This window comes from Pan paniscus, chromosome 9, assembly GCF_029289425.2.
Source record: "Pan paniscus chromosome 9, NHGRI_mPanPan1-v2.0_pri, whole genome shotgun sequence".
In the NCBI taxonomy this organism is placed as follows: domain Eukaryota; kingdom Metazoa; phylum Chordata; class Mammalia; order Primates; family Hominidae; genus Pan; species Pan paniscus.
The window spans coordinates 20,998,223-21,008,222 of record NC_073258.2 but is presented as its reverse complement, the minus strand read 5'-3'; positions in this window follow the sequence as shown (position 1 = coordinate 21,008,222).

Genomic DNA, 10,000 nt, shown 5'->3' with positions numbered 1-10,000 from the left:
AAGCGGGCGGGAACCGGGGGGGCGGGGCCCGGCTGGCGGCGCCGGCCAGGCCCCCGGCTGCTGCTCGGAGAAAGGAGGCATCTCCCAGGGGTCAGAAGGCGGGGACCCCCCCAGGCCCCGCCCCCTTGGGAGGCCGTGCCTAGGCGTCCACGGAACGTGAACGTGACCGTGACCCCGGTGCCTGGGTGGGGACTGAGCTTGGCTGAGAGACAAACACATTGCTGTCCTGGACGCACAGCCACATACATTTTCTCATAACCCGGGAGCAAAAGGCAAAGACAGATTCCCTTAAGCCTTTAAACATGCAGTCCACGCCGATACGATTGCAATTGGACCCACAACCTTCACTGTGTACAAACATACATCCAAATCATCAGCAAACACACAACCTTCGACTTGAAAAGCGGCACGTATATAGGTATGCGGCAGCCATGGACCCATAATCGTAGCATATACATCACACATACAGAATCATAATTACCCTTAAGCACTCAACAAGTACACAGATCCAAAACCAACAACCACAAATTGACATATATTCTCCATGTAAGAAAAGAGACATATACAGGGACTCTATAGCAGCTCGTAGACCCATGACCCTAATATAGAAACAAACACAGATAATTGGCCGTAGGCACACACCTCTTACAACTCAGAGACCACTGCCACACATACAAGAGCACCCCAAGAATGACAGACAGGCAGACCCAAAGAAGCGTGAGCTAACTTTGCCAAAAATACGTCCCAAGTGGATTTAATGTTGATTTTACGTAGACTAAAGGAACACAAGCTCATTCAGAGCCGTGCATGTTCAGAATCATTGGAATTACATGGAGAGGTAGGTGGCCAGATGGACTGAAATCTAGTCCCAGTTTTGCCACTTCCATGCTGTTAGATTGGGTGAATCACTTCCCCTCTCTGGTCTTGATTTCCTCACTTAGAAGATGAGCGGGTGAGTTCTAAGGTTCCACCCAACTCTGACATGTATAGGATGGGGAAGAGGAAGGGCTGCTGGTTTTAGGAAATTTAAGTCTAGCAATCCTAGAGATGGAGATTTCAGCTGTATCTCAAAGGATGGGCAAGTAGTCTGTAAGCTACTGTAGAAGGGCAGTAGCTGTGTGTCAGGCTTTGGGAATTGATGGGAAAGGGGTGACCAGCCCTAATTAGCAGCCAAAAAGGAGTTTCAAACATCCTGGCATGGTGACACAGGCCCTTGTGCTGGTCCTGAGCCTTGTGCTGTTTGGGCAGAGACCCACAGGCTGAAGTCTCCTGTAAGCCCCTCCCACAATGGGTCTCTTCCTTTTCCTTCTGGATACTACCCAGTTTTCCCTAAAGTCCCAACACCCATTCAGAGGGGTGATAGTCCTCTTCTGGTGACAGAATTGGCAACCAGAGATTCAGAGTCCAGTACAACAAGAGTGAGAGTCAAGGCTTGGGACAGGGGTCACCCAAATCTTCCCCCCATCCCCTCCAGTCCCCTCCAGCATAGAGTTCTAAGGGTCAATGACCTCTGCCTACTCCTCTTTCTTTCCAGTTAGGGGCTTTGGGGAGAGCACCTTACCAGAATGAAGGACTATAACTGCTGCCCCAGGGCTTTGTCACTCACACACACACACACACACACATTTCTACCAAATGTGCTGCCTAGAGAGAACACTGGCTTGAGAGTTAGAAATGCCATTCTTAGTCCTAGTGCTTCCTTCTCCGTGACTCACTACTGTGGTGTATAATTGAGCACATCATTCCATCTTTGGAGCTTCAGTTTTCTCATGAATAAAATGGAGGAAATGGGCTAGTAGAAGGTGCAAATATTCCAGTTTTCCAGCCAAACCCTCTAACATCACCTGAGGGATAGTTCTCAAACAGAAATTTGCCAAGTCAGGGCATTTTTCATTTCTCTAGACCTTAGTTTGCCTCTCTATAAAAATGAGAAGGTGGACTATATCCGTGGTTCTCAACAAGTGGTACCTATCAAAATTACTTGGAAAGCTTTTAAAAACATAGATGCCCTTGCCCCACCCAAGACCTACTAATTAGTGGCACCAGTTCTAAGAAGCTTGCACATACAAATACCTAACAATACAAAACATGAGACTTAGAACTCCCATCTACAGCGTTCCACTCAGTGCTTGATTACCCAGTAGGCAAACTAATCATATACACAAGTCGCCTACAAAGCAGAGGCATCCCCCCTCAATGCCGGTTTTTCTCCATTTGCCTTCCCACCACCTAGATTCATTCTTGGCTCTTCTCTACCCTGTCCTGGGAGCCTGAGCTCTATGGACTGTATCTGCAGGGATCACCAGGGCCCTGGCTTCTGGCTGAGTTCAGCCAATGAAATTCAGAGGCAGGAGATGAGAGCATGGACGAGGCCTTATGGACCAGGCTGAGATTCTGGCTGTGGCCTGCTTCTCCATGGCTACAGCCCCAGGCTCCCTCCCCATACCTTCAGGCCAGGGGTGGCAACAGTTTCCTGCTGTTGCTAGTCTTTTTTTTTTTTTTTTTTTGAGACAGGGTCTTGCTCTGTCCCCCAGGCTGCCATGCAGTGGTGTGATCTATGCTCACTGCAACGTCTGCCTCCTGGGTTCAAGCGATTCTCCTGCCTCAGCTTCCCTGGTAGCTGGGATTACAGGTACGTGCCACCATGCCCAGCTAATTTTGTATTTTTAGTAGAGATGGGGTTTCACCATGTTGGTCAGGCTGCTCTCGAACTCCTGACCTCAGGTGATCCACCCGCCTCGGCCTCCCAAAATGCTGGGATTACAGGCATGAGCTACTGTGCCCAGTGCTATTGCTAGTCTTTAGGTGCCTCCTCACCCATGGCTAGTTTCATCTCTGCAAATAGTCATTAAATTCTCTTCAGTTAAATTATTGAGTGTGCCAGCTCCCTGCCTGATATAGGCACCCACAAAGCAAGGGCACCACCCTCTTCCCAAAGAGAAAGAGCTTATTCTGACTTCATTCATATGGTTGAGATTTGTTGTTTCAAAAGTAAATTTTCATTTACTATTTACCAGTGTTTACTGTTTACTAGTGTTTTTATTTTGAATTGCATATTGCAGGAGGCAGAAAGTGGGATAAGGCTTCCTGAAAATGGGCATTTCTTCCTTTCCAACCTATTGGCATGGCCCTTTTCACACAGCTTTGTAATTTTCCCTGTGCTTGTGAGCCCATTCACTCACTCATTCATCCAACAAATGTTTACAGTGCACCTAATATGTGCTAACCACTGTATTAGGTTCTGGGGTGTAAAATATTGAGTAAAATATATTCTCTATCCTTATGGAGCTCACAGTTCATTTCAGACAGGCAAGTAAACAATTATTCAATGTGGCAGCTGACCTAATGAAGTATGAAGGTGTCACAGGTGGCATTAAAAAAGACATCAGAATTATAAATTGCACCTGGAGCAATTGCAGGAGCTAGAGTTAAATCTAGAAGAACGAGTTAGTCTTTATTGAGCAGACACCAATGGATATGCCATTCTAGGCAGAGGGAATTGCGTGTGTACATAAGAGCACAAGAGACACACTGAATTCAGGGAAATATCTGTAGTACTGATTCGAGCTGGGGAGTGAGAAGGTGAAACTGAAGAAGCATGAGCCAACTCAGATCTTGAAGATTCTACTCAGCCAGGCGCGGTGGCTCATGCCTGTAATCCCAGCACTTTCGGAGGCCAAGGTGGGCAGATCACCTGAGGTCAGGAGTTCGAGACCAGCCTGGCCAACATGATGAAACCCCGTCTCTACTAAAAATAAAAAAAATTAGCTGGGTGTGGTGGTGGGCACCTTCAATCCCAGCTACTTGGAGAATCGCTTGAACCCAAGAGGCAGAGGTTGCAGTGAACCGAGATTGTGCCACTGCACTCCAGCCTGGGCAACAAGAGCAAAACTCTGTCTCAAAATAAATAGATAAATAAAAATAAAAATGAAGGGTCTACTAAGAAGTTTAGACTTGACATAGTAGATGACACTAAACCAATTGTCCTCCGTTCCTTAGCATCTCTAATTGTGCCCACTGTCACCCACCAGCGACATGGGCAATGCACAGAAATGATGACCCATCATCATTCTGAGCTTGCCTCGCTTCCCCCATGGGGCTTCTTCTCACCCAGTGGCCTCCTTCATCTCTGACCCCTGTTGTTTTGCCACAGGATATTTTTCCTCACTTAGTTTGTCCTGCTTGAAATCATAATCCAGCCCTAAACTGATTATCTTATTCCCAACCTGATGCTGGATCTCAGCTAATTTCTTTTCTGTTTCAGGCCTCCAGAGCACTTTTTTTTTTCTTTTTCTTTTTCTTTTTTTGAGACAGAGTCTCACTCTGTCGCCCAAGCTAGAGTGCAGTGACGCAATCTCGGCTCACTGCAAGCCCCGCCTCTCCAGTTCACGCCATTCTGCTGCCTCAGCCTCCCGAGTAGCTGGGACTACAGGCGCCCACCACCACATCCAGCTAACTTTTTGTATTTTTAGTAGAGACGGGGTTTCACCATGTTAGCCAGGATGGTCTCGATCTCCTGATCTCATGATCCGCCCGCTTCGGCCTCCCAAAGTGCTGGGATTACAGGTGAGAGCCACTGCACCCGGCCTCCAGAGCACTTTTAACCAACTCTCAGGGTCACCACACATACCCGATTCCACCCCCACCCCACCTGCAGATATGTCGAAGAAATCAGAGATGTTAAGGAGGGTGTGACAAGGTCAGATGTTCTGATAACAGTGTGAGGGCGTCAGTTGTTGAGTTGTAAGGAGTGAGCTGAATGTGTTTCAGCCTAGTGGAGAATGTTTGGGTGGAACTGGATACAAAACTAGGGCTCAGGCTCACAGGGAAGATTTGGAAGTCTCAACCATACTGAAAGTCTATGGATGTGATGAACCAGAGAGGAGCCTTGAGGGAGTAGAGAAGAGGACTAGAACAAGCACTTTGGGGACAAACATTTAAGAGAATGGTGGAAAAAAGGAAAAGAAGGAAGAAGACAAACACACAGATAAATAGATATGTTGAGAATGTATCTGGCACACCCAGATATACCTAGTTCCAAGTATACTCACAGGGAAAGAGACAGACACACCCAGAGAAGTGTATGTTCACAGATGGTCTGTGGGTTTTGTGGTTTCGTTCCCTGCCTCTGGAACAGGTGGCAGGTGCTGGTTCTGCTTCCCCATTGTGGTGGGCCAGAAGCTTTGAAGATAAATGACCATGACCCATCACCATTACTGACTGTGTGCCCCATGGCCCACGGTCTGTGGGAGGCTCCACATACCCAACGCCAGCCCAGGCATTCCTCCAGGTCCCTCCTGCCCTTTCTGCTTACAGTTATCAGCAGCCTAGAATCCATTCTAGAAGGCCTCTGTCATGCTGGAGCCCGCTTGGGTCAGGGAGGCGAACCCTGGAGTGGCCAACGTGGTCAGTGACACAGAGTCCACTCCTGGAGGCACTTAAGAAAAGGACAAAGATTTTAGCAGAACTTCTCTTCCAGACCCTTGGTGAGGGTTAAATATTGATGCTGTCCTGAGATAATATGTGGAGCAGTGTCCCTAAGGACATTCCGGGCTATCCGGTTAGCCTCTGGGCTTGGGGCCAGGCAAACATGGGTTTAAGGCTCTTCATCTACCGTGTGGCTTTGGCAAATTGTTTAACCCTCTGAGTTTCAATTTCCTTTTCTATAAAATAGCAAACCTAGCAGGGGTGGCGTGAAAGGAAGTTTGCTGATGCATCTACCATATCCAGCATAGCCCCTTACCCACAAGATACTTACTCTTCTTTCCTTTCCTTTGCGTATTTGTTACTGGAAAGGGATCCTGATCCAGACCCCCAAAAAGGGTTCATGGACCTCATGGAAGAAAGAATTCTGGGCGAGTCCATAGAATAAAGTGAAAGCAAGTTTATTAAGAAAGTAAAGGAATAGACCAAGCATGGGATTACATGCCTGTAATCCCAGCACTTTGGGAGGCCAAGGCAGGCAGATCCCTTGAGGTCGGGAGTTGGATACTAGCCTGGCCAACATGGTGAAACCACGTCTCTACTAAAAATACAAAAAATTAGCCGGGCTTGGTGGTGCATGCCTATAGTCCCAGCTACTTGGGAGGCTGAGGCAGGAGAATCACTTGAACCTTGGAGGCAGAGATTGCAGTGAGCTAAGATCAGACTACTGCACTCCAGCCAGGGCAACAAAGTGAGACTTCATCTCAAAAAAATAAATAAATAAATAAATAAAAATAAAAATAAAAAACCCGGGCACGGTGGCTCACACCTGTAATCCTAGCACTTTGGGAGGCCAAGGCGGGCGGATCACGAGGTCAGGAGATCAAGACCATTCTGGCTAACATGGTGAAACCCCGTCTCTTCTAAAAATACAAAAATTAGCCGGCCGTGATGGCACACGCCTGTAGTCCCAGCTACTCGGGAGGCTGAGGCAGGAGAATCGCTTGAACCAGGGGGGCAGAGGTTGCAATGAGCAGAGATCCCGCCACTGCACTCCAGCTTGGGTGACAGCGAGACTCCGTCTCAAAAAAAAAAAAGAAAAAGAAAAAGAAAGTAAAGGAATAAAAGAATGGCTACCCCATAGGCAGAGCAGTGACAGGGGCCGCTCAACTGAGTATACTCATAGTTATTTATTGATTACGTGTTAAACAAGGGAGGAATTATTCATGGGTTTTCTGGGAAAGTGGCAGGCACTTCCCAGAACTAAGGGTTCCTCCCCCTTTTAGACCATATAGAGTAACTTCCTGACATTGCTATGGCATTTATTTGTAAACTGTCATGGCCCTGGTGGGAATGTCTTTTAGCATGCTAATGTATTATAATTAGCATATAATGAGCATTGAGGACAACCAGAGATCACTTTTGTCGCCCTCTTGGTTTCAGTGGGTTTTGGCTTTCTTCTTTACTGCATCGTGTTTTATCAGCAGCATCTTTGTGACCTGTATTTTGTGATACCAGTCCTGTCAACATCCTATCCCATCCTGTGACTAAGAATGTCTGACCTCCTGGGAATGCAGCCCAGTAGGTCTCAGCCTTATTTTACCCAGTCCATAATCAAGATGGAGTCACTCTGGTGTCGTTTTTTTTGTTTTTGTTTTTGTATTTTTTTGAGACAGAGTCTCGCTCTTGTCGCCCAGGCTGGAGTGCAGTGGCACAATCTTGGCTCACTACAACCTCTGCCTCCTGGGCTCAAGTGATTCTCCTGCCTCAGCCTCCTGAGTAGCTGGGATTACAAGCACCTACCACAACGCCCAGCTAATTTTTGTATTTTTAGTAGAGATGGGGTTTCGCCATGTTGGCCAGGCTAGTTTCAAACTCCTGACCTCAAGTGATCCACCTGCCTCAGCCTCCCAAAGTGCTGTGATTACAAGCGTGAGCCACTGTGCCCAGCCTGAGTCACTCTGGTTCTAATACCTGACATATTTCTCCCCTCCCCTTTACAAGGGGACCCTTAATTCTAAGGGTTGTAGAGGGACAAAAATCCATCTTTTGCAGCTTCTTCAGGCTGAATAAGGGTGACGATATTCCTGCCTTACTATTAGGATCTTTTGTATCCAGGGTAGAGAGGAGCTCAGTCAGAAAGCATTGGTATGCTGAGGGCCATTCATAACTCTGAGTTCTGACAAAAGGTGAAATCTGGAAGATTAATACTTATTCAATTTAAGAAAATGTTGACTAAGCTTATCCTGCATTCCTACACAAGGAGTACAACAGCAATATATTCCACAATAGTAAAGCAAAATAAGTAAAACTATCCCAAGTAAACTAAATAAGAAGGCTTTCCATGAACTGGGCAACTGTTGGAACCAAGCTGATATGGAGTTGCTAGCTAATTCTAATCAGAATTAGATTCGTGCCAGAATTAGATCCAGAGATTGACATTACCCATCCCTCTTATTTCTTTCTTTTTTTTTTTTTTTTTTTTTTGAGATGGACTCTCACTCTGTCACCCAGGCTGGAGTACAATGGCACAGTCTCGGCTCACTGCAACCTCCGCCTCCCAGGTTCAAGTGATTCTCCTGCCTCAGCCTCCTGAGTAGCTGGGACTACAGGTGCGGGCCACCACACCTGGCTAATTTTTGTGTTTTTCGTAGAGACAGGGTTTCACTATGTTGGCCAGGCTAGTCTCGAACTCCTAAACTCGTGGTCCGCCCGCCTCGGCCTCCCAAAGTGCTGGGATTACAGGCGTGAGCCACTGCACCCAGACCCCTCTTGTTTCTTCTGAGCTGCAGTCAGAGATCACTGGTTGGTTCACAGGAATAAGCAGGGTCAGTCTAAATTGCAGAAAACACTCAAAAACAACTGATGAGATGAGAATTTAATAACAGGTGTACTGGCCAGGTCTAGTGGCTCATGCCTGTAATCCCAGAACTTTGGGAGGATGAGGCAGGTGGATCACAAGGTCAAGAGATAGAGACCATCCTGGCCAACATGGTGAAACCCCATCTCTACTAAAAATACAAAAATTAGCTGGGCGTGGTGGCACGCACCTGTAGTCCCAGCTACTCGGGAGGCTGAGGCAGGAGAATTGCTTGAACTCGGGAGGCGGAGGTTGCAGTGAGCTGAGACTGCACCACTTTACTCCAGCCTGGCGACAGAGCAAAACTCCATCTCAAAAATAAATAAATAAAAATAACAGGTGTACCATAGTTGTGGAAACATATTTTTTCTTTCTCTAGTCTCCTATTTTTATTAAAAACAAATCATAATGGGACCAATTTCCTTGAATATACTTGGCCTGATTATCTGCATAAAGCACAGCAAGAATAATTATTTGCCACATAGGCTCTTTTTTTTTTTTTTTTTTTTTTTTTTTTTTTGAGGCAGAGTCTCGCTCCATCCCTCAGGCTGGAGTGCAGTGGCGCGATCTCGGCTCACTGCAAGCTCCGCCTCCTGGGTTCATGCCATTCTCCTGCCTCAGCTTCCCAAGTAGCTGGGACTACAGGCACCCACTACCACGCCCGGCTAGTTTTTTTTGTATTTTTAGTAGAGATGGGGTTTCACCATGTTGGCCAGGCTAGTTTCAAACTCCTGACCTCGTGATCCACCCATCTCGGCCTCCCAAAGTGCTGGGATTACAGGCGTGAGCCACCACGCCCGGCCCACATAGGCTCTTTTTTTTAAATTGGCTTTGATGGAACTTTGTTCCATAAGGAATCTCAGTTTTTAAAGCCTTGAGCCCAGCCATGGGTTTGTACCATGAAATAGCTCCATGAGTTGGATAAATTTCATACCTCTTGAGGTCCCAAGATAACTTAGAGCTACTTGGCCAGTCAGAAAGTGACATTCTTTACTTGCTACAAGTCAGGAACCCTGTACAGGGACTGTGTATACAAGGTATGAGGCCAGTTTTCCCAAAGGGCTTTTATTGGCTCTGTAAGTCAATTTTGATTCCTGAAAGGAGTCTGCTTGTATCAGAAAGCATGCCATTCCAGTCAAAGCCTTGGTAAAATAACCAATGTCTCCAATTGTGTCCTGTTATAAAAGAAAGCAGATTCCTATTGCACTTATGCAAGTAACTATATTGCCATAAGTTAAGAATTATCAGAAATAGTTTTCAAATTCTGGAGCAATCAAGTAGAGAGAAAGATGTACGCTCCAAATATACTCATAAGAGTATATTTTTGTTAAAAGCTACAAATAGCTCAAAAGAAAAGTTTTCTTGACTCTGAAAAAACAGAAAGGATCAGAAATGTTTTAAGCAAAAAGTCATAAAAAGATTCTTTTGTTCTTGTATTAGTTCAGTCTATGCAACTAACCCCTGCTTTGCTCAATATTTATGTACACATTAGTTTTTCAAGAGAGTCTTGGAAGTTTCTTCCTATTTTAATGGTCCATTTTCCACAGTTATCAGAGACCTGCATTCAAGAGCATCTGTCATATTCCTACAGATGATTACATAATGCCTTTTAGGCTGGGTGTGGTGGCTTACACCTGTAATGCCAGCACTTTGGGAGGCCAAGGCAGGTGGATCACTTGAGGTCAGGGGTTCAAGACCACCCTGGCCAACATGATG